This window comes from Ranitomeya imitator, chromosome 4 (assembly GCF_032444005.1).
Source record: "Ranitomeya imitator isolate aRanImi1 chromosome 4, aRanImi1.pri, whole genome shotgun sequence".
Lineage (NCBI taxonomy): Eukaryota > Metazoa > Chordata > Amphibia > Anura > Dendrobatidae > Ranitomeya > Ranitomeya imitator.
Genome location: NC_091285.1, coordinates 282,053,819 through 282,078,821, shown reverse-complemented (window position 1 = coordinate 282,078,821; position 25,003 = coordinate 282,053,819).

The following is a 25,003-nucleotide window of genomic DNA, read 5'->3' as shown; positions in this document are numbered from 1 at the left end:
CCTGACACCTAAATGATGTCAGAAGACGGGCACCGCTAAGTGTGCATGGCCAAGGGATACCATTACAGCGCGGGCTCCGTGACAGAATCAAACAACGTTGAGGAGGTGGCGCACGGCACCAAGGGGGTTGGAATGACGGCTGTGCTGTGTCACATTACAAAGGAAAGTCCCACCTCCGGGACGGTTTAACGGTGTGAGGGGACACATTATATGAGTGTGTAGTTCAGCGTTTGCAAGGAGCATAATTTAAAGAGCCACCTTTTTCCATTTGCAGTATTACTGCTGTACAAGATGGCTCTTTCAGCAACAAATGCCTGGGGGGGGGTTAAAGGTTCCCTTTCAACTTGCTCCAGTGCAGGCTTCGGCTTACACTCTGCTCATACTGCAGACCCTGGGCTCTAACACCACCAGTTGTTGCCCGGAAGTGCTAGCTGCACAGAGAAAAACACCCGCCAATGTGTCAGTGGGGTTCAGCAACGCTCTGCTGTGTAGCCGGCAACGTGTCCAGCACAAGCCACGCTGGCACAATAACAGACATTTTCCTGCCTCCAGTGCAGGCTTCGGCCTACACTTTGCTCCTCTTTGATTCCCTGGGTTTCAACACTGTCAGTTGTCACCTGGAAGTGTTGTCTACACAGAAAAAACACTCGCTGATGTGTCAGTGGGGTTCCGCAACGCCAGCTGTTCCCCTGCTGTGTAGCCGGCAACGTGTCCTGCAAACGCCACGCAGACACAACAGACCTAAAGCTGCCACCAGTGCAGGCTTCGGCCTACACTCTGCTCCTCTCCTCCTGCTGACCCTGGGCTCTAACACCACCAGTTGGTGCCCGGATGTGCTAGCTGCACAGAGAAAAACACCTGCCATTGTGTCAGTGGGGTTCAGCAACGCCAGCTGTTCCCCTGCTGTGTAGCCGGCAACGTGTCCTGCAAATGCCACGCAGGCACCTGAACTGAAATTAAAGGGAACCTGCCCCCCCCAGGTGTTTCTATGTATAACAGCCACCTTGTACAGCAGTAATGCTGCATTTGTACAAGGTGGCTAACTTTTTCTCCTTGCCCACGTGGAACTCAACACGTACAAAATGTGTCTCATTAGAGACCATTACACTGTCCCTGAGGTGTGACTTTCCTTTTTAATGACACGCAGCACCCCCCTTGGTAGTGCTGCCCGTCTTCTGACATCATTGGTTGGCTGGCTGCGCCTGTGCGTCCGCCCAGCCCGACACAACGCCCCTCGGTGTGTTATTTTTTTTGACTGCGAGGGTGTGATTGATGGGCATGTGAAGTGCATATGTTCGCCTGTCTTCACTCATCTCCTTCCTCCTTCTTCAGACTGTGCGGCCTCATGGCCGCGGCATGCGATAAGGGATCAGCTGAGGCCGTCCAGTCTGAAGCAGGTGTAAGGATATGTGTGAGCGGCGAACATATTTACTGCACAAGGCCACGAATCCCAGCCCCGCACTGTGACTTTATGAAAAGACACTGTGGGTCTGGGATTCATGGCCATCGTTAACCGCACCGGCCAACATGAAATGAGGTCATAAGACGGGTAGCGCTAACAGGGCATGGCCAAGGGATAACACAAGAGCGCAGACTCCTGTGCAGCAAATAACGACACTCAGGAGGATGCGCCCAGCACCAAGGCGTTATTTTTTACACCTGCGCTGCGTCTCCTTAAAAAGACAAGTCACGCCTCCAATACAGTTTTACTGTATAATGGGCAAAATTGTGTACGTCTTTCATTCAGCGTGTACAATGAGCAAAATTTAAAGAGCAACCTTTCACTTGTGGAGCATTACTGCTGCACAAGGTGTGGCTCTTCTACATTGTAACACCTGAGGGTGGGTTAAAGGTTACCTTTGAAATTGGTTCAATTAGGCTTCGGCCTACACTCTGCTCTTCTCCTCCTCCTGTTGACCCTGAGCTCTAACATAGCCAGTTTTTGCCCGAAAGTGCTAGCTGCACAGAGAAAAACACCCGCCATTGTGTCAGTGGGGTTCAGCAACACTAGCTGTTCCCCTGCTGTGTAGCCGGCAACGTGTCCAGCACAAGCCACGCTGGCACAACAGACCTAAAGCTGCCACCAGTGCAGGCTTCGGCCTACACTCTGCTCCTCTCCTCCTCCTGCTGACCCTGGGCTCTAACACTGCCAGTTTTTGCCCAGAAGTGCTAGCTGCACAGAGAAAAACACCAGCCAATGTGTCAGTGGGGTTCAGCACCGCCAGCTGTTCCCCTGCTGTTTAGCCGGCAACGTGTCCTGCAAACGCCACACAGGCACCTGAACTGAAATTAAAGGGAACCTGCCCCCCCCAGGTGTTTCTATGTATAACAGCCACCTTGTACAGCAGTAATGCTGCATTTGTACAAGGTGGCTGACTTTTTCTCCTTGCCCACGTCGAACTCAACACGTACAAAATGTGTCTCATTAGAGACCATTACACTGTCCCTGAGGTGTGACTTTCCTTTTCAAATGACACGCACCACCCCCATTGGTAACGCTGGCCGTCTTCTGACATCGTTGTTGGCTGCCTGTGCCTGTGCGTCTGCCCTGCCCGACACAACGCCCCTCGTTGTCTTACTTATTTTGACTGCGAGGGTGTGATTGATGGGCACGAGCAGTGCATATCTTCGCCTGTCTTCACTCCCCTTCTTCTGCCTTCTTCAGACTGTGCGGCCTCATGGCCGTGGCATGCGATAACGGATCAGCTGAGGCCACCCAGTCTGAAGCAGGTGTAAGAACATGAGTGAGCGGCAAACATATTTACTGCGCAAAGCCATGAATCCCAGACCTGCAGTGTGACTTTATGAAAAGACACTGCGGGTCTGGGATTCCTGGCCATCGCTAACCGCACCGGCCGACATGAAATGCGGTGAGAAGACAGGCAGTGCTCACAGCGCATGGCCAAGGGATAACAAGAGCGCAGACTCCTGTACAGCAAATAACGCTCAGGAGGCTGCGCCCAGCACCAAGGTGTTATTTTGGACACCTGTGTTGCGTCTCCTTAAAAAGACAAGTCACACCTCCAATACAGTTTTACTGTATAATGGGCAAAATTGTGTACGTCTTTCATTCAGCGTGTGCAATGAGCAAAATTTAAAGAGCAACCTTTCACTTGTGGAGCATTACTGCTGCACAAGGTGTGGCTCTTCTACATTGTAACACCTGAGGGTGGGTTAAAGGTTACCTTTGAAATTGGTTCAATTAGGCTTCGGCCTACACTCTGCTCCTCCTGCAGACCCTGGGCTCTAACACCGCCAGTTGGTGCCTGGAAGTGCAGGCTGCACAGAGAAAAACACCCGCCATTGTGTCAGTGGGGTTCAGCAACACCAGCTGTTCCCCCGCTGTGTAGCCGGCAACGTGTCCTGCAAACGCAACGCAGACACAAAGCTGCCTACAGTGCAGGCTTCGGCCTACACTCTGCTCCCCCTGCTTACCCTTTGCTCCAACACCGCTAGTTGGGGCTCTAGGAAGACAATCTTGAATAGGCAACGCATCCGGGTTCCAGCACCGTCAGCTGGTTCTCGGCAGTCTCTTTGTCACGGGTACTCCCTCCTGCCCAGCCTGGTTCCAGCACCGTCAGCTGGTTCCGGGTAGTGTCAAGGTCACTTACACGCCTATACGTTGTCCCGTCGTGTTGCGGTCGGGTTAGCCAACTCCATGGTGCCTCCAGTTTAGGAGCTTCCTATGTGGGCTGCGGGAATTGGCAATCAAGGCTGGTTCTGTAGTGCCAGTAGGCCAAGCTCCCCCTGTAGGACTGTTGGTGTTCGGTAACTGCGGCAGCCTCGCGGCCTAGCTGTTCTCTCCTCTCCTGTGGACCTTCTGCTCCACATCCTGGTTCCAGCACCGTCAGCTGGTTCCGGGCAGAGCCTTTGGCTTAGGTGCCTCCTTCTGGGTATCTGAGTTCCGCCAATGCCAGGCGGTCCTTGGTAGTGCTTTTAAGCGCGGGTACCTACAGTTTTGTAACCGGGTTCCAGCACCGTCAGCTGGTCCTCGGTCGTGCCATTGGCTTTTGCACAGTTGGCCAACGCATCCGGATTCCAGTACTGTCAGCTGGTTCTCGGCAGTGTCTTTTGCTCTTGTACCTTCTGCTCCCCATCCTGGTTCCAGTACCATCAGCTGGTTGCGGTCAGAGCCTTTGGCTTAGGTGCCTCCTTCTGGGTATCCGAGTTCCACCAACGTCAGGTGGTCCTTGGTAGTGCTTTCAGGCACGGGTACCTCCTACTTAGTAACCGGGTTCCAGTAACGTCAGCTGGTCCTTGGTAGTTCCATTGGCTCTTGGACCTTCGGCTACCCATCCGGGTTCCAGTACCGTCAGCTGGTTCTCGGCAGTGTCTTTTGCTCTTGTACCTTCTGCTCCCCATCCTGGTTCCAGTAACGTCAGCTGGTTCCGGGCAGAACCTTTGGCTTAGGTGCCTCCTTCTGGGTATCCGAGTTCCGCCAACATCAGGCGGGCCTTGGTAGTGCTTTTTAGCACGGGTACCTCCTGCTTAGTAACCGGGTTCCAGTAACGTCAGCTGGTCCTTGGTAGTTCCATTGGCTCTTGAACCTTCAGGTAGCCATCCGAGTTCCAGTTCCATCAGCTGGTTCTTGGCATTTTCTCAGCTTTCTTGTACCTTCTGCTACATTTCCAAGTTCAAGACCCTAAAGACGACGACCCGGAAGACCACCCCTAAGATGACGACGACACCAGAGACGACAACCACTGAGAGGTTGACGACCCTGGAGACGACGACCCTGAAGACCACCCCGATTACGATGACGACGACAACGACGGCGGAGACGACAACGGCGGAGACGACGACCCTGGAGACGACGACATGGAAGACCGAGAAGCAGAAGAACAAGAGGCTGCAGAACAAAGAGCAGAAGAACATTAAGCATAACACTTAATATCAGAGCAAAAGATATTATCTAAATTATATGCAGAAGAAGACTAAGCAGTGTATGGGGGTGAGTCCGTTCCTCCTCGTGGTGCCCCTGGATAAAGCCTGATGCTGCAGGCCAAACTGAACGCGGACAAATGTAACTTTTGTGACAGGCAGAACGGAAGGTGTAATCTTCAAACTTTTATAGATAACAACTACGGGAATGCCTGTCACAAATGAGAATATGATGAAGAAGTAGAATAGGAAGAATAATAATAGTTGAAGAAAATGAATATGAAGAATGTAATTAAAAAAAAAATGTAGAATATGAAGAAGAAGATGAATAAGGTGAAGAAGAAGTTGATGTCAAAGATGCTGATAATGATGAAGATGAAAGTGTGGGAAAAGTAAAAAAAAGAAGGGGAAGGGCGTGGAATAGTGAAACATCAATATCTGACAAAATAAAAAAAATCTTAACATAGTCAATATCTTTGTAACTCCGAACGTCTTTAAAAAAAATTAAAATTCCTGCTATTCTATTTGATTGGGCTAAACCTCTATGCCTTTAATGTCTCCGCCACCTCCCCAAATACATCCTGCATTATTCTTAGTTGTTTCCCTTCATGTAGAATGAACCTACAAGGAAAGAAAGGGTTTATTTTAATTCCGATATTTTGGTCCCATTGACTTGTATTGGGATCGGGTATTGGTATCGGCGATATCCGATATTTTTTGAATATCGGCCGATCCAATCTGATACCGATACTTTCCGATATCGGAAGGTATCGCTCAACACTAGTGGTGAGCACTTTAACCCACCAACTGCTTCACAGAAGTTTATAATGTAGAGCTGTAAAAATAAAAAATTATATTTTTTCACAAAAATGATCTTTTTGACATAAATTTTTTATTTTCCCTACATTAACAGAAGAAATTGGACCAAAAAAGTTGTTGTGCAATTTGTCCTGAGTACGCTGATACACCATATGTGGGGGTAAACCACTGTTTGGGCGCATGGCAGAGCTCGGAAGGTTAGGAGCGCCGTTTGACTTTTCAATGCAAAATTGACTGGAATTGAGATAGAACACCATATCGCATTTGGAGAGTCCCTGATGTCCCTAAACAATGAAACTCCCCACAAGTGACACCATTTTGGAAAGAAGACCGCTAAGGAACTTATCTAGATGTGATGTGAGAATTTTAAATCCCCCAAGGGTTTCACTACAGTTTATAACGCAGAGCCGTGAAAATAAATAATTTTTTTTTTACACAAAAATGATTTTTTTAGGCCCCAATTTTGTATTTTCCCAAGGGTAACAGGAGAAATTTGGACAAAAAGTTGTCCAATTTTGTCCTGAGTACGCTGATACCCCCTATGTTGGGGTAAACCCCTGTTTGCGCGCACGGGAGAGCTCGGAAGGGAAGGAGCACTATTTTACTTTTTCAACGCCGAATAGGCTGGAATTGAGATCGTATGCCATGTCACGTTTGGAGAGCCCCTGATGTGCCTAAACAGTGGAAACCACCCAATTCTAATTGAAACCCTAACCCAAACAGACCCCTAACCCTAATCCCGACCTTAACTATAACCCTAACCACACCCCTAAACCGAACATGCCCCTAACCCTAATCCCAACCACACCCCTAACCCCAACACACCCATAACCCTAATCCCAACCCTAACCACACCCCTAACTCCAACACACCCCTAATCCCAACCATAACCCTAACCACACCCCTAATCCCAACCATAAATGTAATCTAAACCCTAACTTTAGCCCCAACCCTAACTTTAGCCTCAACCCTAACTGTAGCCCCCAACCCTAACTGTAGCCCTAACCCTAACTTTAGCACCAACCCTAACCCTAAATTTAGCCCCAACCCTAACCCTAACTTTAGCCCGAACCCTAACTTTAGCCCCAACCCTAACCCTAACTTTACCCCCAACTCTAACCCTAACAGTAGCCCCAACCCTAGCTGTAGCCCCAACCTTAACTGTAGCCCTAACCCTAACTTTAGCCCCAACCTAGCTCTAACTTTAGCCCCAACTCTAACCATAACTTTAGCCCCAACCCTAACCCTAACTTTACCCCCAACCCTAACCCTAACTGTAGCCCCAACCCTAGCTGTAGCCCCAACCTTAACTGTAGCCCTAACCCTAACTTTAGCCCCACCCTAACCCTAATGGGAAAATGGAAATAAATACATTTTTTAAATTTTATTATTTTTCCCTAACTAAGGGGGTGATGAAGGGGGGTTTGATTTACTTTAATAGCGGGTTTTTTTGGCAGATTTTTATGATTAGCAGCTGTCACACACTAAAAGATGCTTTTTATTGCAAAAAATAGTTTTTGCTTCTCTACATTTTGAGAGCTATAATTTTTCCATATTTTGGCCCACAGAGTCATGTGAGATCTTGTTTTTTGTTGGACTAGTTGATGTTTTTATTGGTATCATTTTCGGGCATGTGACATTTTTTTATCACTTTTTATTCCGATTTTTGTGAGGCAGAATGACCAAAAACCAGCTATTCATGAATTTCTTTGGGGGGGGGGGGGTTTATACCATTCCACGTTTGGTAAAATAGATAAAGCAGTTTTATTCTTCGGGTCAGTACGATTACAGCGATACCTCATTTATATCTTTTTTATGTTTTGGCGTTTTTATACAATAAAAACTATTTTATATAAAAAAATAATTATTTTTGCATCGCTTTATTCTGAGGACTATAACTTTTTAATTTTTTCGCTGATGATGCTCTATGGCAGCTCGTTTTTTTGCGGAACAAGAAGATGTTTTCAGCGGTACCATGTTTATTTACATCTGTCTTTTTGATCGCGTGTTATTCCACTTTTTGTTTGGCGGTATGATATAAAGCATTGTTTTTTGCCCCGCTTTTTCTTTTTTTTTACGGTGTTCACTGAAGGGGCACAGTTTTATAGGTCGGGTCGTTACAGATGCGGTGATACTAAATATGTGTTCTTTTATTGTTTTCTTTTTTTTTCTATTTAGATAAAGAAATGTATTTATTGGAACAATATATTTTTTTCTTATGATTTTTTTTTTTTTTTACACATGAAAATACTTTTTTTTAATTTCATAACATTGCCCCCGGGGGGGGGGGGGACATCACTATATATTATCAGATCGATGATCTGACACTTTGCAGTGCACTGTGTTAGATCAGTGATTTGACAGGCACTGCAGGAGGCTTGCTGGCGCCTGTTCTGAGCAGGCGCTTGCAAGTCATCTCTCTGCAGGACCCGGAAGGAGCCCCACGGCCATTTTGGATCCGGAGCCTGCAGGGAGGAGGACGTAGGAGCCCCTCTGAACAACGCGATCACATCGCGTTGTTCCGAGGGTCTCAGGGGAGCGCGCAGGGAGGGTGCTTCCCTATGCTGCCGGAACGCTGCAATCATGTTTGATCGCAGTGTTCCGGGGGTTAATGTGACGGGAGCGGTCTGTGACCGCTCCTGGCACATAGTGCCTGATGTCAACTGTAATAATCAGCTGACACCTGGCGGTGGGGGAGCGCGGCCAATCAACTATGACGTACTATCCCGTCACTGGGATTTAAGTCCCAGGTCACCTCGACGGGATAGTACGTCATATGGAATTAAGGGGTTAACAACCAAAAATTAGATTTTAAACTCTGCACCACCTCTTCAAACAGCTGAATTTCAGCGACAGTAAATTCAAAGTTGAATTATGGCGTGCTGTAGCGTGTTAGTCACAGAAAAAAGATTTTTTTCTTTGGACCAAGGATCAGGCCTCTATAACACACTAGATGCTACAAACTATTTTTCAAGTCAGGATCCCTTTCTGTGTGACATTAATAACAGAAGAATTTTTTGTGGCCTATGTATCAGGCCTCTAACACACTAGATGCTACAAACTCTTTTTAAACTCTGGCCTCTTACTGTATGACGTTAATAACAGAATAATTTTTTGTAGCCTATGTATCAGGCCTCTCTCGCACTATCACGGCAATAGCAGTGTCTCCCCCGATTTGATGTGGGCTCTGACGGTGAGCCCACCTCAAAGCCGGGACATGTCAACTGCTTTGATCAGCTAACGTGTTCTCAATAGTCACTGGCGGAATCGCAATCTCCCCGTGGCTATTAACTAGTTAAATGCCGCTATTAAACTCGGAAATGCGCAGATCGGTGACCTGCGTCACATGATCGTGGGTCACCGGTGTGTCGGCATTGCAATCACAGGTCTCCTTGAGATCTCTATGGTTGTTGATGCCAGATTGCTGTGAGCGCTATCCACTGGTCGGCGCTCATAGTAAGTCTGCAATTCAGCTACACAGAGGCAATCTGATCATCGCCTCTATGTAGCAGAGCCGATCAAATTGTGGCAGCTTCTAGCCTCCCATTAAGGCTATTGAAGCATGACAAAAGTAAAAAAAAAATGTTTTTAAAAATATTAAAAAAATAAAAATAAAATAAAAGTTCAAATCACCCCCCTTTTGCCCCATTCAAAATAAAACAATAACAATAAAATAAAACATAGACATATTTGGTATCGCCGCATTCAGAATCCCACAATCTATAAAAAAAAGGATTAACCTGATCGCTAAACGACGTAGCGAGAATAAAACCCGCCAGAATTATGTTTTTTTTGTCGCCGCAACATTGCATTAAAATGCAATAACGGGCGATCGAAAGTTTGTATCTGCACAAAAAATACCATTCAAAACATCAGCTCGGTATGCAAAAAATAAGCCCTCACCAGCCCCAGATCACAAAAAAAATGGAGATGCTATGGGTCTCGGAAAATGGCACAAATTCTTATTTATTTATTTTTAACAAAGTTTGGAAATTTTTTTCACCACTTAGATAAAAAAGAAGCTAGACATGTTTGGTGTCTATGAACTCGTAATGACCTGGGGAATTATAATGGCAGGTCAGTTTTAGCATTTAGGGAACCTAGCTAAAAACAAGTGTGGGATTGCACTTTTTTTGCAATTTCACCACACTTGGATTTTTTTTGCCGTTTTCTGTTACACGACATGGTAAAACCAATGGTACAGTTCAAAATTACAACTCATCTCGCAAAAAATAAGCCCTCACATGGCTATATTGACAGAAAAGTAAAAAAGTTATGTTTCTGGGAAGGAGGGGAGTGAAAACTGAAAGCGCAAAACCGAAAAAAGCTCCAGAGTTCAAGGGGTTAAAGGTAGTTCCCTTACTGCATGACGTTAATAACAGAAGAATTTTTTGGGTGGCCTATGTATCAGGCCTCTATAACACAATAGATGCTACAAACTCTTTTTAAACTCTGGTCCCTTACTGTATGACGTTAATAACAGAAGAATTTTTTTGTTGTGGCCTATGTATCAGGCCTCTATAACACGCTAGATGCTACAAACTCTTTTTAAAGGTATGTCCCTTAATGTATGACGTTAATAACAGAAGAATTTGTTTGCGGCCTCTGGATCAGGCCTCTACAGCTTAATTTAAACCCAAACAAATAACAAAGTGTGGTAATTTTTTCTTAATGTGCCTTAGGTCTGCAGACAGGTTCATTTCACCGCCATAACATGACTACGTGGGATACAGAAGGCTGTTTCACATTTAGCAACAGAAAAATGTATAACTTTTTTTATATGCCTTAGGTCTGCAGACAATTTTATTTCACCACAGCACTAAATTAGAAGGTGGGATACAGCAGGCTGTTTAATATTTTTTCACTAGCTACATGTGAATTAGGCTATGTTCACATTTGCGTTGTGCGCCGCTGCGTCGGCGACACAACGCAAACAAAAACGCAACAAAACGCACGCAAAAACGCTGCGTTTTGCGACGCATGCGTCATTTTTTGCCGAAATTTGGATGCAAGAAAAATGCAACTTGTTGCGTTTTCTTGGCCCGACGCTTGCGGCAAAAAAAACGCATTATTCGCACAACGCATCACAAAAAGACGCATGCGTCCCCCATGCTAAATATAGGGGCGCATGACGCATGCGTCGCCGCTGCGTCGCCCGACGCAAACCCGACGCAAACATGCATAACGCTAATGTGAACGTAGCCTTAGAATGCTATACTCATGCATCGACCACAAAAGAAGCAGTGCACAACACGCCCCCTGCTGGATTTGTTTGTGCACCTCAGTATGGCCAAAAAAGAAAAAAAAGTGCTGTAAGGTAAATTTTACAGCCACACTGGACACTATCTAACTACACTATCTGACTGATATGCAACCACTTATCTAACTACAGCAGTCTTTTCCACATTTAGCTACTGATATAATATTAGTTAGAATGCTATACTCGTGCATGGAGAACTATAAAAGCAGTGCACAACACACTTGTAGGACATATGCCCTGCCGGCTTTGTCTGAGAACCTCAGTAATGCCCCCCAAAAATTGACTGACAACACCCACCTAACTAAATAGCTGAAATCTTGATGCAACCAGTGGCAGGGTCAGGAACAGCCTCTCTGCGCTGTGTCAGTGTCAAAATGGCGCTAAAACCACGTCAGATATTTATATGGAGAGGGACATGTGATTTCAGCAGCCAATGACACAAGCCGTGGTGTCAGGACATTGTGAGTGTTTCCTGCGCCATGATTGCCTAGCCGCAATGGGCACACATAAAGTTAGGAAGGAAAAAATGACTGCTGTGCTGTGCTTCTAAAAAACGCTGTGCCTCTGAGCTCTGCAAACCCCCTCTCCCATCAAACACATTCCCAATGCTCAGAAAACACCACCATTATAGTTGCTAAAGTGCTAAAAATATTTTTGAGGCAACGCAAATATTTTCTAGCACTTTTACCGAATGTTACCGATTTTATAAAATTTTGCTCGGGTTTCCGATCACGAATCCAAATGCTCCATATTCGTGGTGAATTTATGTTTGGCGATCATTTTCTGAACAAATTCGCTCATCTCTTGTAGAAGGTTAAAGCGCTAGAGCGCTGACCCTGTGTAGTATGGTTAAGAAAGCTGTTCTTGAGTGTAGAGCTAAGGCCGGTTTCACATTTGCGGTTGTGTCCGCAGCGTTTCTTCTGCAATTATCCGCATGCGTTGTGTATTCCTATCTTTAACATTAGGGACACATGTGTCTGTGTTTGATTGCGTTTTGCCGCGTTGGACGACGCATGCGTCGTTTCGTCATCTGCGGTTTGGCGCAGTAAACGCTACATGTAGTAATTTTAGAGGCGTCAATTTGCCGCCTAGAAACGTTTGCGGTTGTTAGCGGAAGAAATGCGGCAAAAAAACGCATTGCTGTCTATGTGAACGCATGCGGCCGCAATCACATGCGTTTGCTTGCGTTCCTGAACACATGCGTTGCACCAGAGAAAAACATGTCTAGACACTGATTAGCCACCTTCCACATACAAGGTGAGAAAGGGAGGGAGTGGGCATTTGCAGGTCACTACTCAGCAGACAGAGAAGCAGAGCAGACGCAGGCCAGAACCTTGGAGGAAACAGGACACTGAACAATGTGAATATATCAAAGCCAATGCCTTTATTTGCTATTTTCTATCTCTACATGTCCTAATTTCTGCCATTTCTTTCTTTCCGCATGCATCAGAATGTCATCTTCTTTTGATGAGGAGCAAAGTCGTGGGTCTTCTCAAGCGGAACATGTCAGTGAAGTGAGTACTCAACTCCTCAGATTGGTAAGTATTCACTGTCACATCTTCACGTGACAATTTTTTTTCCTTTTTTTAGAGCACTTCTCCCATTGCGGCAGAGGGTGAGCAGGAGCAGTGGGGTCACGGTAGGGTGGCAAGGCGGCAGCATGTAAGTATACCTGGCTGACTGTTTACTGTATCCTCACTTTAGTATTCTTGAATCTTCCTTTCTTTACTTTCCTCTTTCTTTACATTTTTCTTCTGGACTCCTTTTTTATCTTGACTTTCCTTATTCATGCTATTTCTCAGCCTCTGTTTTCTTTCTTTTCCTTATGTTAATGTATACAACATTTAATGTCTTCATTTATGTTTTAGGTTCCAGAACAGGATGAGGACCTCATTGACAACGATATCCTCATCTCCCTGGTCCATGAGCGAGTCCCGTTGTGGGACACCCGGGTTCCACAGCACTCGGACAACGTGATGATCCGGCGGCAATGGAATGACGTGGCCAAAGTGATGTGGGATGGCTGGGAGAACTCCCTGACTCGGGTCCGAAATGTATTTTGTAAGTATTGCAATGCATTGTGAAGCAGCAGAGACTTTGGCCATGCTCACACAAATCTGTGTGATGACACAAACTCTCAGGAGTTTCTGTAATCACACACAGTTGTGTGAGCACGGCCAAAAGTCCATTGTCTAACCATTATTTTTTTTTTTTTCACCTGTGCTCAAAGTCAAAACACGCTGGCATTCGATGAAGGACGGTAACGGTAAGACCAGTCCTTGCCAGAGAACGTAAGTATTTTTCCTGTCTATTAGGTTGTGTTGTATTGCCATAATCTGTATGTTTCTATTCAACAGGAGTTGACTTTTTTTAGTTTTTGGTATTCATTTTTTTTCCTTTTTTACACCACATGGAGCAGCACTGTTGACCCAGGTTCTGGAGCGGTCCTTCATCAGACAGCCACGGACATGTCCCAGCCATCCTGCAGCGCTGCAGCAAGTGGGCCTGCCACACTAACTGGAGACCAGGAAGCTGGTCCATCAGGTGTTCCCCTTTCCCAGTCCTCTGCCCCCTTTTTTTGGGGCTCCTCCCGGCAGCGGCAGAGGGCATCGAACAGGTCAGCCATGCCCGAGTTTTTGCACTTGAGCTCGGTTTTTCACGATGGACTCAAGACTTTGGGTGACCGACTGGATACTGCCATTAGCCATATGAATACACGTATCCAGGAGGTCACCAAAAGCCTTGACCAAGTAAAAGCCGACCTACAGAGGCCAGCACATCATTTTTTTAACCAAATTGAACAGGGCATGTCGGAACACCTTACTCCTGATCTCCACCTTAGTGTCATGCAGGCCTGCAATGCTGCTTGCGTGCAGGCTATGCAGCAGAGTCGGTATTTTCAGCAGACAGTGGCGGCATATCCACCTGTGCCTACACTGTCACGCTTTACCACTATGCCGACCTTTGCTGCATACCACTGCACGGCAACCTACATTCCTAGCACTGCCGAACACCACTACAGCACCACCACCATGCCGAGTGCTGTTGGACAGCCCACTGCCACCACCATGACAACTGCTGCTCCTGCTTGGACTTCCTCCACTGCCACCACCATGCAGCAGCAGGACCCAGGCAGGCCTTCCGCTCCACCACCACCATGATGCAGCAGGACCCAGGCATGGCCTTCCGCTCTACCACCACCACCAGGCAGCAGTACACAGGCTTGGCCTTCTGCTCTACCAGCACAATGGACCTTGGCATGGCCTTCCTCTCTACGAGCACTATGGACTCTGATATGGCTGCCCACTCTACGAGCACAATGGACCCTGGCATGGCCTTCCGCTCTACGAGCACTATAGACTCTGGCATGGCTGCCCGTTCTATGAGCACTATGGACTCTGGCATGGCTGCACGCTCTACGAGCACTATGGACTCTGGTATGGCTGCACACTCTACAAGGACAGTGCAGCCGGACCCTGACAGGTCACCCACCACGACCATGCCGCGACAAATGAGCCCATTGAGGCTTCCCAGAACACGTAGATCCCAGAAAGGGAAAAAAAATTAAAAAATGCGTGCTATCAGTATTTCTCCCCCTCACCTCCCAGTGTGTCTGCAATGTCAGGTTTGTCTCACCCTTCCAGTGTGTCTCAGGCCTCTCATGTGTCAAGCCCCATCCCCGAACTACCAGACCCCACTAGTTTAATTGCCCCTTCTCCTGCCACCTGTTGTGAATTCTGTGGCAGAGCTCCCTCCTGTGGTCACAAGTGGTACTTTGGCTGATTCTCTCTGTGAGCTTCCGTTGGTGGAGGAAAGTGGTACTGCGGCTTCTGAGTTTCCTTCCTCAGGTGATGTGGTGAAGTCGTTAGGTGCTGCTCTATTTAACTCCACCTAGTGCTTTGATCCTGGCCTCCAGTCAATGTTCTAGTATTGGACCTGTTTCCTCCTGGATCGTTCCTGTGGCCTGCTGCTCTGCATAGCTAAGTTCTGCTTTGCTATTTTGTTTGCTGTTTTTTTTCTTTCCAGCTTGTCTATTTGTTTTTTCCTGCTTGCTGGAAGCTCTGGGACGCAGGGGGTGTACCTCCGTGCCGTTAGTTCGGTATGGAGGGTCTTTTTGCCCCCTTTGTGTGGTTTTTGTAGGGTTTTGTGTTGACCGCAAAGTTACCTTTCCTATCCTCGCTCTGTTCAGAAAGTCGGGCCTCACTTTGCTAAATCTATTTCATCTCTACGTTTGTCTTTTCATCTTAACTCACAGTCATTATATGTGGGGGCTGCCTTTTCCTTTGGGGTATTTCTCTGAGGCAAGGTAGGCTTATTTTCTATCTTCAGGCTAGCTAGTTTCTCAGGCTGTGCCGAGTTGCATAGGGAGCGTTAGGCGCAATCCACGGCTGCCTCTAGTGTGGTTGGAGAGGATTAGGGATTGCGGTCAGCAGAGTTCCCACGTCTCAGAGCTCGTTCAATGTTTTTGGGTTATTGTCAGGTCACTGTATGTGCTCTGACCTCTATGTCCATTGTGGTACTGAATTACCTTATCATAACAGTGTAAGAGGGTGAACTGTAGTCCCACTGAGAGGGCACTAGGACCCTGTGGTTTTTGCCTGTTGCAGCAAAGGACAGACCGTGCAAAACTCCCAGAGACAATGTGTGCTGGGGGGTGGGGTCTAGTGTCTCCGGTGTAAAGTGAAACTAAGAAGTGAGAGCTGAGAGAGAAAAGGCGGGAAGCAAAAGGAGAAGCTGCTGTGAGATCTTAAAAAGAGACTGTGTGGATTTACTGCAAGTGTTTTTGGAGGAAAAGAAGCTTTTGAGAGACTTTTTGTTCCTAACGTTCCCCTGGAGAAGAGCTAACCTTTTGTTTAACTCTGTGAGAGACTTGTGTTGCTAACGTTTCCTGGAGAGGAGCTAACCCTTTATCTAAGAAAAGACTGAGACTTTACTAAGAACCCAGTACGTATTTGGAAGTCTGTGGATTCCCTGTGCATTGAGTGGAGGAACAAGTCTGGACAGACTGCTGATACAGAGACGGACGGATTGTCGTTGAAGCATTCCTAGGAGCTACAGAAGCAGAGACTACATCGTGAGACCACTAACTAAGTCCCCGGCGTTTGGGCTCGGCATCGGCCGACAAGACAAGAGGAGCCTGCTGTAACTTATTGGCGTTGAAGATAAGGACGGGCTGCAGCCTGTGCGGATTCTTGCCTGAGAGGAAATCCATCTCAGGATACGGTACCATAGTTATAGATACCCGGGTATCTCTGCTCAGAGTGTTAAATTGTTACTTTAGAGGTGTATCTTATATTAGAGTTGTGTAAGTTATACTCAATGTGCCATTCCAGGGGCTCCCTTAATAACACTACATTCAATTTACACTTGTTCCTGTTTTTAGTTGCCTGTTAGGTAAATTTCTTACTAGTCTGTTGTAGTATACAGTTCTCAGGAGACCTTGGAGTGGCACAGTGATTTCAGCTGCTGCTGAGCTAGTGTATCTTTGGGGTGCATCTGCCTTAATATTCTCCATATTACCTTGATTATTTTGCCTTTGAGTAAATACCGTTGGAGATTTCTGCCTTGGTCTTGGTTTGTGACTCACTGGATCTTATTCGGACCTCTGGTCATTACATTTTTGGCGTAGTCGGCAGGATTCGAACCTGCGCGGGGAAACCTCTGGTCATTACAACAGTACTGGAGGCCAAAAGTACTAATGATTCTCAATAGAGGGAAAAAAGAAGTTCTGAGACCATTTTTTTTTCTCTGCACTGTGTTTTGCCTTTTTTTTCCCCTAGACATTTGGGTGGTTCAGGACACAGGTGTAGCGATGGACATTAAAGGTCTGTCTTCATGTGTGGATCAGCTCACGGCAAGAGTACAAAATATTCAAGACTTTGTGGTTCAGAATTCTATGTTAGAACCGAGAATTCCTATTCCTGATTTGTTTTTTGGAGATAGAACTAAATTTCTGAGTTTCAAAAATAATTGTAAACTATTTCTGGCTTTGAAACCTCGCTCCTCTGGTGACCCAGTTCAACAAGTTAGGATCATTATTTCTTTTTTACGTGGCGACCCTCAGGACTGGGCATTTTCTCTTGCGTCAGGAGATCCTGCATTGAGTAATGTCGATGCGTTTTTCCTGGCTCTCGGATTGCTGTACGATGAACCTAATTCAGTGGATCAGGCAGAGAAAAATTTGCTGGCTCGGTGTCAGGGTCAGGATGAGATAGAGGTATATTGTCAGAAATTTAGAAAGTGGTCCGTGCTCACTCAATGGAATGAAGGTGCGCTCGCAGCTATTTTCAGAAAGGGTCTCTCTGAAGCCCTTAAGGATGTCATGGTGGGATTTCCTATGCCTGCTGGTCTGAATGAGTCTATGTCTTTGGCCATTCAGATCGGTCGACGCTTGCGTGAGCGTAAATCTGTGCACCATTTGGCGGTATTACCTGAGCTTAAACCTGAGCCTATGCAGTGCGATAGGACTTTGACCAGAGTTGAACGGCAAGAACACAGACGTCTGAATGGGCTGTGTTTCTACTGTGGTGATTCCACTCATGCTATCTCTGATTGTCCTAAGCGCACTAAGCGGTTCGCTAGGTCTGCCACCATTGGTACGGTACAGTCAAAATTTCTTCTGTCCGTTACCTTGATCTGCTCTTTGTCATCGTATTCTGTCATGGCATTTGTGGATTCAGGCGCTGCCCTGAATTTGATGGACTTGGAGTATGCTAGGCGTTGTGGGTTTTTCTTGGAGCCCTTGCAGTGTCCTATTCCATTGAGAGGAATTGATGCTACGCCTTTGGCCAAGAATAAGCCTCAGTACTGGACCCAGCTCACCATGTGCATGGCTCCTGCACATCAGGAGGTTATTCGCTTTCTGGTGTTGCATAATCTGCATGATGTGGTCGTGTTGGGGTTGCCATGGCTACAAGTCCATAATCCAGTATTAGATTGGAAATCCATGTCTGTGTCCAGCTGGGGTTGTCAGGGGGTACATGGTGATGTCCCATTTCTGACTATTTCGTCATCCACCCCTTCTGAGGTTCCAGAGTTCTTGTCTGATTACCGGGATGTATTTGATGAGCCCAAGTCCGATACCCTACCTCCGCATAGGGATTGTGATTGTGCTATCGATTTGATTCCTGGTAGTAAATTCCCAAAAGGTCGACTGTTTAATTTATCTGTGCCTGAGCACGCCGCTATGCGGAGTTATGTGAAGGAGTCCTTGGAGAAGGGGCATATTCGCCCGTCATCGTCGCCATTAGGAGCAGGGTTCTTTTTTGTAGCCAAGAAGGATGGTTCACTGAGACCTTGTATAGATTACCGCCTTCTAAATAAGATCACGGTTAAATTTCAGTACCCCTTGCCGTTGTTATCTGATTTGTTTGCTCGGATTAAGGGGGCTAGTTGGTTCACCAAGATAGATCTTCGTGGTGCGTATAATCTTGTGCGTATTAAGCGAGGCGATGAATGGAAAACTGCATTTAATACGCCCGAGGGCCATTTTGAGTATCTAGTAATGCCATTCGGACTTGCCAATGCTCCATCAGTGTTTCAGTTCTTTATGCATGACATCTTCCGAGAGTACCTGGATAAATTCCTGATTGTGTACTTGGATGACATTTTGATCTTCTCGGATGATTGGGAGTCTCATGTGAAGCAGGTCAGAACGGTGTTTCAGGTCATGCGTGCTAATTCTTTGTTTGTGAAGGGATCAAAGTGTCTCTTTGGTGTTCAGAAGGTTTCATTTTTGGGGTTCATCTTTTCCCCTTCTACTATTGAGATGGACCCTGTTAAGGTCCAAGCCATCCATGATTGGACTCAGCCGACATCTCTGAAAAGTCTGCAAAAGTTCCTGGGCTTTGCTAATTTTTATCGTCGCTTCATCTGCAATTTTTCTAGTATTGCTAAACCATTGACCGATTTGACCAAGAAGGGTGCTGATGTGGTCAATTGGTCTTCTGCTGCTGTGGAAGCTTTTCAAGAGTTGAAGCGTCATTTTTCTTCTGCCCCTGTGTTGTGTCAACCAGATGTTTCGCTTCCATTCCAGGTCGAGGTTGATGCTTCTGAGATTGGAGCAGGGGCTGTTTTGTCGCAGAGAAGTTCTGATTGCTCGGTGATGAAACCATGCGCCTTCGTTTCCAGGACGTTTTCGCCTGCTGAGCGAAATTATGATGTGGGCAATCGAGAGTTGCTGGCCATGAAGTGGGCATTCGAGGAGTGGCGTCATTGGTTTGAAGGAGCTAAGCATCGCGTGGTGGTCTTGACTGATCATAAGAACTTGACTTATCTCGAGTCTGCCAAGCGGTTAAATCCTAGACAGGCTCGTTGGTCGCTGTTTTTTGCCCGTTTTGACTTTGTGATTTCGTACCTTCCGGGCTCTAAAAATGTGAAGGCGGATGCTCTGTCTAGGAGTTTTGTGCCCGACTCTCCGGGTTTATCTGAGCCGGCGGGTATCCTCAAAGAGGGAGTAATTGTGTCTGCCATCTCCCCTGATTTGCGGCGGGTGCTGCAAAAATTTCAGGCTAATAAACCTGATCGTTGCCCAGCGGAGAAACTGTTTGTCCCTGATAGGTGGACGAATAAAGTTATCTCTGAGGTTCATTGTTCGGTGTTGGCTGGTCATCCTGGAATCTTTGGTACCAGAGAGTTAGTGGCTAGATCCTTTTGGTGGCCATCTCTGTCGCGGGATGTGCGTTCTTTTGTGCAGTCCTGTGGGATTTGTGCTCGGGCTAAGCCCTGCTGTTCTCGTGCCAGTGGGTTGCTTTTGCCCTTGCCAGTCCCGAAGAGGCCTTGGACACATATCTCTATAGATTTTATTTCAGATCTTCCCGTCTCTCAAAAGATGTCAGTCATTTGGGTGGTCTGTGATCGCTTCTCTAAGATGGTCCATTTGGTACCCTTGTCTAAATTACCTTCCTCCTCTGATTTGGTGCCATTGTTCTTCCAGCATGTGGTTCGTTTACATGGCATTCCAGAGAATATCGTTTCTGACAGAGGTTCCCAGTTTGTTTCGAGGTTTTGGCGAGCCTTTTGTGGTAGGATGGGCATTGACTTGTCTTTTTCCTCGGCTTTCCATCCTCAGACTAATGGCCAGACCGAACGAACCAATCAGACCTTGGAAACATATCTGAGATGCTTTGTTTCTGCTGATCAGGATGACTGGGTGTCCTTTTTGCCTTTGGCTGAGTTCGCCCTTAATAATCGGACCAGCTCGGCTACCTTGGTTTCGCCGTTTTTCTGCAACTCTGGGTTCCATCCTCGTTTCTCTTCAGGGCAGGTTGAGTCTTCAGACTGTCCTGGTGTGGATACTGTGGTGGACAGGTTGCAGCAGATTTGGACTCATGTAGTGGACAATTTGACCTTGTCCCAGGAGAAGGCTCAACGTTTCGCTAATCGCAGACGCTGTGTGGGTCCCCGACTTCGTGTTGGGGATTTGGTTTGGTTATCTTCTCGTCATATTCCTATGAAGGTTTCCTCTCCTAAGTTTAAACCTCGTTTCATTGGTCCGTATAGGATTTCTGAGGTTCTTAATCCTGTGTCTTTTCGTCTGACCCTTCCAGATTCTTTTTCCATACATAACGTATTCCATAGGTCATTGTTGCGGAGATACGTGGCACCTATGGTTCCATCTGTTGATCCTCCTGCCCCGGTTTTGGTGGAGGGGGAGTTGGAGTATATTGTGGAGAAGATTTTGGATTCTCGTGTTTCAAGACGGAAACTCCAGTATCTGGTTAAGTGGAACGGTTATGCTCAGGAAGATAATTCCTGGGTCTTTGCCTCTGATGTCCATGCTCCCAATCTTGTTCGTGCCTTTCATATGGCTCATCCTGGTCGTCCTGGGGGTTCTGGTGAGGGTTCGGTGACCCCTCCTCAAGGGGGGGGTACTGTTGTGAATTCTGTGGCAGAGCTCCCTCCTGTGGTCACAAGTGGTACTTCGGCTGATTCTCTCTGTGAGCTTCCGTTGGTGGAGGAAAGTGGTACTGCGGCTTCTGAGTTTCCTTCCTCAGGTGATGTGGTGAAGTCGTTAGGTGCTGCTCTATTTAACTCCACCTAGTGCTTTGATCCTGGCCTCCAGTCAATGTTCTAGTATTGGACCTGTTTCCTCCTGGATCGTTCCTGTGGCCTGCTGCTCTGCATAGCTAAGTTCTGCTTTGCTTTTTTGTTTGCTGTTTTTTTCTGTCCAGCTTGTCTATTTGTTTTTTCCTGCTTGCTGGAAGCTCTGGGACGCAGAGGGTGTACCTCCGTGCCGTTAGTTCGGTACGGAGGGTCTTTTTGCCCCCTTTGCGTGGTTTTTGTAGGGTTTTGTGTTGACCACAAAGTTACCTTTCCTATCCTCGCTCTGTTCAGAAAGTCGGGCCTCACTTTGCTAAATCTATTTCATCTCTACGTTTGTCTTTTCATCTTAACTCACAGTCATTATATGTGGGGGCTGCTTTTTCCTTTGGGGTATTTCTCTGAGGCAAGGTAGGCTTATTTTCTATCTTCAGGCTAGCTAGTTTCTCAGGCTGTGCCGAGTTGCATAGGGAGCGTTAGGCGCAATCCACGGCTGCCTCTAGTGTGGTTGGAGAGGATTAGGGATTGCGGTCAGCAGAGTTCCCACGTCTCAGAGCTCGTTCAATGTTTTTGGGTTATTGTCAGGTCACTGTATGTGCTCTGACCTCTATGTCCATTGTGGTACTGAATTACCTTATCATAACAGCCACCCCTGCGTCGTCCACACTTAGCCAGGCCTCACAGCTTTACACCCCCCATTTCCATCATTCTACCCCAAGCAGGTGCAGTTAAATAAAAATTTGGTTTGTAAGAAAATAAATACCATTGTTTTTTGCCCCCAATTATGTGTGGTTAATTGTGTAGTTCGCCGCCGGCAACACACACCATGCGCCAAATAAAACACTGCGCTGCACACTTTATTTTTTGGCCACATCATAGCTCCAGTAGTTAGCAAGTACAACACTGCAGTTTTGTGTGTCTTTAGTATAGAGATATGAGGTGGGCCAAAAAATTTATACTTGTATTTTCTCCATAATCTCTTCGTTCTGCTTAGTCTGTCACTAGTGTTTCAGACTGAAGAGAAAATGGTGGCAATACAATGCAGAACTATACTCAACAGGTCAGGTGTCCAAAAACTCATCAGTTAGGACACCTGATGGGACAATGGCGGTCATACAAGGCATATCTATGCTCACCTGGACATGTGTCAGAAATAGTGAATTCATGAGGCTGTTATATGTGCAACATGAATTCATTATTTCTGACACCTGAATTGATGAGTATAGATCTGTTTTGTATTAAACAGCCATTGTCTCTTCAGTCTGCGTCCAATGGATACTGCAGAACAGAATCAGGACGCAATGACGTCAACAACCTTACCACTAACAACCTGGCTGCCGTCACACTAGCAGTATGTGGTCAGTATTTTACATCAGTATTTGTAAGCCAAAACCAGGAGTGAAACAATTAGAGGAAAAGTATAATATTAACATATTTAGCACTTCTGCATTTATCACCCACTCATGGTTTTGGCTTACAAACACTGATATAAAATACTGACCAAATACTGCTAGTGTGAGGGCAGCCTTGGTTTGTAGAGGAAATACATAGGAGACACGGTCAAGATACCAAAAAATAAAGTTTATTAACAACAAATGTTAGTAACATTTAAGAAAATAACTGGTACAGACAAAATCCCAACAGGACAGTTACACAACATTGTCCTGCCATGACACACGTCCAATATCTGATTCAAAAAAGGCAGCAAATTGGTCCCGCATGTGGCAAACTTCAGTAGTTGACCGCAGCGGGTGATGCTGGTAATCGGGCAATGGGTTTGCAACTGGTTCATCCAGTTCAATGTTGGGTCGCTCCTTAGCCATTATGTAATTGTGAAGAACCACACAGGCTTTGACCACCTCGTCGACTGTCACCATTTTTAGATTAATGGCTGTTGCAAGAATGCGCCATTTTGAGACTAGAATCCCAAAGGTATACTCTACTGTTCTTCGGGCCCTGGTCAGTCTGTAGTTAAAGATCCTTTTAGTGTGGTTCAAGTCCCAACTGGAATATGGCTTCTGTAGGTTTTCACACATCTGAAAGGCCTCATCCCATAACAAATGGCATTGGTGGACCTTGAGTGTTGGGGATGTGTTTTTGCCATACAAACGGCGGCCCATATCCGAGTTCTTAAAAGTCTGGGAATCGTTGCCACAGCCAAAAGCTCCAATGTCCAAGGCGATGAAGCGACAGTCCGCATCGGCTATTGCCATGAGCACAACAGAAAAATATTTTTTAGAACTGAAGAACTCCGATCCTGTTCTGGCTGCTTTGGTAATGCGGATGTGCTTTCCATCCACCGCTCCCAAACAGTTGGGGAAATCACACACACTCCAGAATTTTTCAGCAATTTCAATCCATATGTCCGCGGTGGGTAGGGGTATAAACTCATCCTGGAGAACATTCCACAAAGCCCAGCAGGTGTCCCCAACTATTCCGGACAGGGTGGAAATTCCAAGCCAATATTGGAAGTGGAGGGATGATAAACTCTCTCCGGTTTCCTGAAATCTGGAAGAAAAAAAAAAAATTACAATCAATTCTATTTAGGGTGTTGTTCTGCTAAAGACAAAGGAAAATACAAAGAATACATGTCAGAAAAACCAAAATTAGGAATGGCATTTGTTTAGAATTGTTACGTACCTTAATGTAACCAGCAGACATTCCTCTGGTGGAATCGCTCTACGGAGCTGGGTGTCCTGTCTCCATATGGCGCCTTGGACACGAGCAAGCAAATCCCGGAAAGAGTCTTGCGACATCCTTGTATATTGAATTTTTCCGGGTTGACATTAAGCTCGCCATGCAGCGTGTGATAAGCTCCACGGCTCTCACGTAGTTCGATAATGGGGTGTCTCCAAAAATGCCTACGCCATCTCCTCCATCTTTTGCGATTTCTGTCTTGCTCCCAAGCAAACACACAGGCAAGATACAGCTTGATGCTTCAATCCAGGTTGAAATAAAAGCTCTCCATGTGAAGATCCATCATGACACAGGATATAGTAGCACTGTTAATTTCAGCAGTCCTAGGGTCTATATATAGAGATTCCATAATACACGCTCTCTGTAGTCACATTGGCGGTGTCTGGTTATCTAGATTTTTCTCCTGAAAATTTTTCACCATGCGCACCAAAAACGCAAGCGCATGACAAAACGCATGGAAAAGCATGAAAACGCAGCGTTTTTTTTAACCGAATGCGTTCCCACATGCGTCTTAAAAAGGCCGCGTTTGTACGTGTTTCTATGCGTTTTTTCTGCATTTGCGGATGCGGATTAAACTCTGCGGATTCTAACGCAAATGTAAAAGTAGCCTAAGAAAGCTGTCCCTGGGTAGTAGGAATAAGAGTGCTGTCCCTGTGTGGTAGCGCTAAGAAAACTGTTTCTGGATAGTAGGTCTAAGGCCGGCGTCACACTGGAGAGTTTTACGGACGTATGAGAGGCGCAAAAACTACGCATTGCACAGGGACCAATGATTCTCTATGGGGCAGCTCCTATCTGCCGTATATTTTGCAACTGTATTTTACTGGAGTAGAAAATTGCAGCATGCTGCATTTGTCAGCGTATTGCGCAAAAATCCGCCAATGAAAGTCTATGGGGGCGAGAAAAATATGGATTACACACGGACCATCAGTGTGACTTGCGAGAAATATGCACCGGTGTTCTATAGAAAAGCCAGTAATTCAGGGCAGCGTACAGTAAAATCACACTGACAGGTTAGAATAGAATAGATAAAATAAATGTCTACACCATTTAGTATATATATATATATCTATATATATAGATATATATATACTAGATGGTGGCCTGATTCTAACGCATCGAGTATTCTAGAATATGTATGTAGTTTATTTATGAAGATTTCAGAATAATGCAATGAATACACAGGATATGGCCGGCTGGGCGCGACCAATTAGCGAAGCGTGGTTCAAATCCCTTTGCCAATTCGCGGCCAGACTGCATTTGACGCTGATTGTTCGCAGCCTGGCGCGACCAATCAGTGAAGCCAGG